The sequence below is a fragment of the Pseudovirgaria hyperparasitica genome (assembly GCF_010093815.1).
Source record: "Pseudovirgaria hyperparasitica strain CBS 121739 unplaced genomic scaffold EJ05scaffold_10, whole genome shotgun sequence".
Lineage (NCBI taxonomy): Eukaryota > Fungi > Ascomycota > Dothideomycetes > Acrospermales > Acrospermaceae > Pseudovirgaria > Pseudovirgaria hyperparasitica.
Genome location: NW_022985558.1, coordinates 444,712 through 451,848, shown reverse-complemented (window position 1 = coordinate 451,848; position 7,137 = coordinate 444,712).

Genomic DNA, 7,137 nt, shown 5'->3' with positions numbered 1-7,137 from the left:
CCGTTCTAAGGGTATTTAATATAAATATAGCTAAATATTCCTAGGTTATCATAGATAGTAGCTATACTTCCTTCTATCTATCCTATTAATCGCGGGATTATAAGTCTAGGTATTATTCTCCGAACGAAATACGTTATACTTTAGTAGAAAAGAGTAGAGGGTTATTAAGGAAGTACTTTTCGTAGTCTCTCTTCTAGTCTTTCTACTCCTTTTAGTTCTTCTCTATAAATATAGTCGGGTCTTTAGATTTTAGTATACCTAGAGAAGAAGTAGAGTAAATCGGTAACGAAGCGGCTAGGTATATGGTAGATTATTATAACTCTAATAGTAGGTAAACTAATTCCGCCTAAATTAGTATAGAAAGTCGTCCACCTACTATCGTTCGGTATAGTTCTTTAAGAGACTTCTTAAGTTCTCGTCTCTTTATAAGGAGTTTCGTGTATTCTATCTATTCTTTAAGAGTTTAAATCTCTTAAGCCTAATTCGCGATATATTTCTAAAGTTTAGTAATAGTTTATTATAATACCTCGCGTGGCTCCGCCATAACTTCTTATCCGGCTTTATATTATTAGAAGTTACTTAGTGTATCTACTATTTCTTCGTCTAAAAGCTCTATAATTTAGTCTAATATTTCTACTTCTTAGTTAGAAATGGCTGGGATTAATACTAATTATTATAAGAATAGGGTTATTGGATAGTAGTATAGTTAGATAGAACAATAGGGTATATTCTATTATAGAACGAATTACTACCAAACCCTTTTAATAGGAATCCGAGAGTATATATATAAAGGGACGCCGATCTATCTAGTACGTAACTATTTACCGCCCTTCACGTTATCTCCTAACCCTATTAGCTAAGGTATATATAGGTCGGGTCCTACCTAAGGCTAAGTTCTAATAATTATCCCTTCCCTCTAGGAAGCTACCCTTAGCGACCTAGATTATTACCTATCTCTATATCCCTATCCTAAGTCTCGTAAGACCTTAGTCATTCTCTACGCTTCATCTTAGATACTTACTAATATTTACTAATCTAAGATTTATATAAGCGTTTTCCTAATAAACTAGATTTTATCCATCTTAACTTCTTATATAGGTGAGATTACCTAATTAGGCCTAGCGTATCACGTAATATAATTAGGTAAGCCTAGATACTACCTATATTAAAATCTTTTCTTAGAAATATTCCTTTCTTTAAAAAACTTCTTAACTCTTTATAGAGTTTTTTAGATTATTAGGTATATTACCTAATCCTTATAGATATAGATTTATATAGATTTACTATAATTTAGTACGATTTACGTAATTTACTAATTTTTATACCGTCCTTAGCTAGTAATAATATAATTCGTAATAATCCGTATAAATTAATAATAATCTTAATATAGTTTTCTAAAATCTCAATACTCTAAAGTAATCGGTATAGAAATAGGCGCCTTTAAATAATCCCTATCTCGTATACGTTACCGATATATCAAAAGCCATTAATCTACCCTAACCTAGGCCGGGCTCTAATAATCTAGCTATATATTATTATAGTTATCGCTTTCCGTCGTATATTACTCACGGTAGTACTAAATCTATAATATATAGTACTTATATAACTAAGAAGCATTATTACTTATAGGTATTTAAGCAAGTTCGAAGAACTTTATATAGATTTACTTATATTAGTATAGATTACTACTAGGCCTCTAGTGACCTCTACTAATAAGAAGCGTAGTACTACCGATTATAACGCCTTAGAGAAGGCTTTCTACGAGCTATATACCTAAGGTAAGGGTTACGCCTAGAAGTATAATTCTAATAAGATCTATAAGAATTTATCGGAATCTACTATAGCTATTATTACCGTAATTACTAGGTAATATCGTTTTTCTTAAATTATTATAGATTCTTACTAATATATGTTAATCTCTATAATAGTACTAAAATCTCTACTACTTTGGACTTCTTTCTATATACCGGCGATATTAGAATTTCTAGAAAAGGTTCTAGTAAAAAGGCTAAGGTTCCTTCCTCGCATATACTAAAGAGCCGTAAATTTAGAGAAGATAGCTCTAATCTAGAAGTTTCTATACTAAAGGTATATGGTTCTATACTAATTATTAAATCTTTTCGCTAATTTATATAATTCTTAGCGTGCCCGCGCCGGTCCGTCCCTCTCTATCCCGGGTCCTACCGCTCTATAGATTTCTATAGAGGAGTTTATAGCTATAAGGCGCGCTATATAGAATTTATAGTATCGGAATGAAAGGCTAGAGACTTATATTATAAAGCTCTACACTATACTAAATAAGAACTAGCGGAAGGAATTAGATATAACTATCGCGGTAATTAGTACTTCTACTCCTACTCCGACTTAATCGGTTTAGATCTATACTAATTAGTACTAATATATCTCTTTTATCTAGCGTTTTTAGTTTTTTGGTTTTAATTTTAAAGTGATCTTACTTCTTCTAGATAGATTAGTATAAGTTTATATAGATCTATATAGATCTTTATATTTTCTTTTAGCTTTCTTAATTTTATCTTTCTTTAATAATAACTTCTTTAATCTCTTTAGTAATCTATACCGATCTATACCGATCGGTACCGAATTTCGATGTCTATTTCTCTTAGTAAATTATTTTTCTAAGTCTCTTTTTTAGTTAAATTTTTTAAATTTCTAAGTTCGAACTTTCTAAGGAAGTTCCTTAATTCCTTAGAATGTTTTAAAGATCTATATCTCTTTTACCTTCTTTCTTTTAGGCGGCCGTCCTCGGCGCCGAACTATACTAAAAAATATTAAATCGCCGTACTTTAGTATAATTCTCTACGATTCTACGGCTTCCTTTACTAATCGCTACTTATATACTAATATTGCTACTTTACTAATATTTATTATAGGTTCCTAAGTATCTTTATTAGGATTATATCCTTTCTAATAAATTTTATATAGCCACGTGCTATCTTCGGCGTATTACTAGCTAAGTATCTACTTAACTTCGTAGATATCTATACCTTCTTACGTAACTACTTTATGTAGTATCTATTCGGAATAATCCGGTAATAATAAGGTATAAAATAGCTCGAGAAGCATAATATAGAATATATTATATATCTTTAATGTAGGAGGGAGTTATAACTTGTACGCCTAGTTATTAATTACACGAGTAATCTTATATAGATCTATTATTATATAGTTAAGCTTCTTCTTTAGCCTAATACTACGAATATTCTTACTATTTAGTAAAACTTTATCCCTAATATTAAAGATCATAGGTTTTCTACCCTTATTATAGTGCGATTTACTATAATTCGTAGTATCTTATAGTAACTTTATAATACTTCTTTACGTTTAGAATAGTTCTATAGTAATTTCTATTACTTTAACGTTAGGTCGTTCTACTTTAAACTAAGTCCCTAAGAACTATATATTATAGTTCTAACCGAAGTTTACTTCGAACGGACTTACGTAGGTTAATATATATCGGCTATTATTATACGCGAATTCCGCGACATAGACTAACCTTACCTAGTTATCCTACTTATAGTTATAATATACGCGTAAATACGCCTTAACTATCTAATTCTACCGCTCTATCTATCTATCTATTTATAGGTAGAACGTAGTACTAAGTTTCCGCTTAATTCCTAGTATATAGTAGAAATCCTTCTAAAATTTAGATGTTATCTATAGACCTCTATCCGAAACTATACTATTTAGTATACTATAGAGCCGGACTACGTTACGGAGTAGTATATCTATAAGATCCGGTACTTAGATCGTCTTCCTTATAGGGATATAGTATAATATCTTTATAAATCTATCTAGAACTACGAGTAAACTATTATAAATATACCTAGAATATTTACTTAGGGGTAGATCTATAATAAAATCCATCGATAATTCCTTCTATACCTCCTTTAGCATAGGTAATGGCCTTAATTTACTATATAGTAAGTATCTATATACTTTCGTATACTAGTAAACGTTATACGTTTTTACGTAGTCTTTTATATATTTATAAAGACCCGACTAGTCGTACGTCCTTCGGATTAAATCGACCGTCCTTATAACGCTAAAGTACTCTACTAACGCGTAATCGTGCTATTCCCTTAAAATATCGATTCGTAAGCCGCCTTCCGGCATATAGAGTCGGCCTTAGAAGTAGATCGCGTCCGATTATCGTTCCTACCTTAATAACTATAGCGGATCTATAGCGCTTCCTTTTATACTTATAACTTTCTTTACTAATATATCGGAATTCTAGGTAGATTTAATTAAGTCTTTAAGGGTTTTCTTAGTTTCTTAGATATTTATTTAGATTACTTAATACCCGCTCTAATTCCCGCGGAGAATCGCCGAAAGTGTCCTAGCTTCTAGTATTCTATTAGATAACTAGTCTTATAGTATCTAAAGTATAGTATAGTCTAACTTACACCGACTATCTATATTATTCTATAACGATTTCTTATAATCTTTACGCCGCGATAGAGGATTAGCTTTATTCTCTTTTCTAGCTTTATATAAGATTTTAAAGTTAAATATTAATATCTACTTAGTCTAACGTACTTATTAGCGATTAAGGACCTTAGTTAATATAAAGTAATATAGATTTACGTAATCTAATAATAATTCGATCTAATATACGGAGCCTTCTAAATAATATTACTATTACTTAAAACTCTTAACGATTATAAGTAGTTTCTAGTCGTATATATTATAACGCGTCTCTATATCCGCTATTTTATAGGAAAAGAAAGCGACCGGGTACTATTACACCTTATCTTTCATATCTTTATACGGTTAACTAATAATTCTAGTAATTATAAATTCTAACGCGTTAGTTTCGACCTAAATATACTTCTTAGAATCGAAATACCTAAGAATCAGTATAGTTATAAAGTAATTCTTTAATGATCGGAACGTATCTTACGCTTCCAGCGTTAACTATATCTCGACCGACTTAGCTTTACGCTATACTCGCCTATCTATAGGGATTTTACCGCTATTCTCTATAAGTTTATTAAGCGGCGCCGTAATTCATAAGAAGCCTATAATAAATTTACGATAATAGTTTACGAAACCTATGAATATTCTAATTTAATATATAGTAGTAGGTTCTAGCCATTCTATGATAGTCTTTACACGCTCCGGCTCTATTTTTAGGCCGCTATATATTATAATAAAGCCGAGAAACCTAACTTCTTATTAGTGAAACTCGCATTTAGATAATTTTATATAGAGTTTATACTACCTTAGATGATTTAGTACCGATTTTATGTATTCTTTATAATTCTATATACTATTAGAGTAAATTAGTATATTATTAAGATAAACTATATAAATCACGTTAAGTAATCCTACGAGTATAGTATTAATATATCCTTAAAACGCTTCTAGCGTATTTATTAGCCCGAATAGTATAATAGTATATTTAAAATAACTATATCTAGTCCGAAATGTGGTTTTCTACTTATCTCTGTGATGAATTTGAAGCTGGTAATATATATCTTATAAATCTAGCTTTGTAAAGTACTTTACCTTTGTTAATTAGTCTAAAGATTCACTAACTAGCGGTAATGGGTGACGATTCTTCTTAGTTACCGTATTTAGTACCTAATAGTCGACGCATAGATATAAACTTCCGTCTTTCTTCTTTATGAAGAGAATAGATACGCCGGCCGATAACGTACTATAACGTATCTAGCCTCTTTTAAGGTATTCTTTAATATATTTATAAAGAACTTTAAGTTCTAGTCTTAAAAGTAGGTAAAGTAGGCTATAAGGGACGTCTACTCCCTCTTTGAGCTTGATCTTTAGCTTATATGGTCTGTGATTAGGGAGAAGTAATGTATCTCCTACTGAAAATATATCCGTATACTACGAATATATGTTGGGTAGCGTGTCTTTGCCCTGATTATTACTATTATTCTTGTCTTTATTGATGATTGATAAGGACGTAAGATAGATTAGCGATGATCGGGTCTGCATGGTGAGGTTCTATGCCTCCTTACTAATAGTTACGACTTACTAGTATAATTTACTATAGTATTATTGGAATGTTAATGTCTCCTTCTAAAAATTGAGGATAGGGTTTAGGCGTCTAAGCTAAGGCATCCCTAGAATTATATTCTATTAGCTAATATTAGCCACGATAAATTTATTAGATATCTACTATTTTATTATCTTTAAGTTATGAACTTCGTAATTTATTATAGCTTTATCTAAAGTTCTAACTTTATATCCATTAACTATAATAGTTTAGCTAACTTTACCGAGATCGTATGATAATCTATACTCCTTTATAAGAATTAATAAAATATAGTTATCTTCTATACTAGTATCCACGAGGGTCTATATAGTTTTATTACTATTTACTATAGATAATAATACTTTTAGTAATATTAGGTCTTTACTCGCCGGAAGGCGCTACGGCTCCTTCTAAGTATATATAATTTAGCTAAGGACGCGGTTAGGTCTCGTGTACTAGCCTATTCTTTTTTCGGATTCTTATAGTTAGATAAAATATATTCTATTTCTCTATACTTATAGTAACGAAGTACGCTATAATTCTACTATTTTATAATAGGCGTTATATTTAAGTCTATATCTTATCCTTTTCTACGTTAAGAAGCACCGCCTCGATTATTTTAGTATCCTCTTAACGCGTTTCTACCCTAATTTACGCTCTTCTAGTACTAATCGCGGTAAGGTTACTCTTAATCAAACGTATTCGATTAATCTCGTTTCTAACCCGTATAGGGTTCGTCGGTTTTACCTAGAGAGCCGCGTTCCTTAAGGATATAGTAGTATTTATTAGCTTTCTCCTCTAATTCGTATAGATAGTTAAAACTTAATAATACTATTTCTAGTCTTTTACGGATTAACGGAAGTAGTACTTCGCGAAACTAGAATATATAAGTATTTTTCTATAGCGTAGGGATATTATTCTATAGGTTTTAGAGGTATTATAGTAGTTAAGTAGGTATCTAGTTCGGTCGTTATACTACGCTTCTTAACTTAGATAGTACCTTTCTTTCACGTTCTCTATCCGTTCTAAGGGTATTTAATATAAATATAGCTAAATATTCCTAGGTTATCATAGATAGTAGCTATACTTCCTTCTATCTATCCTATTAATCGCGG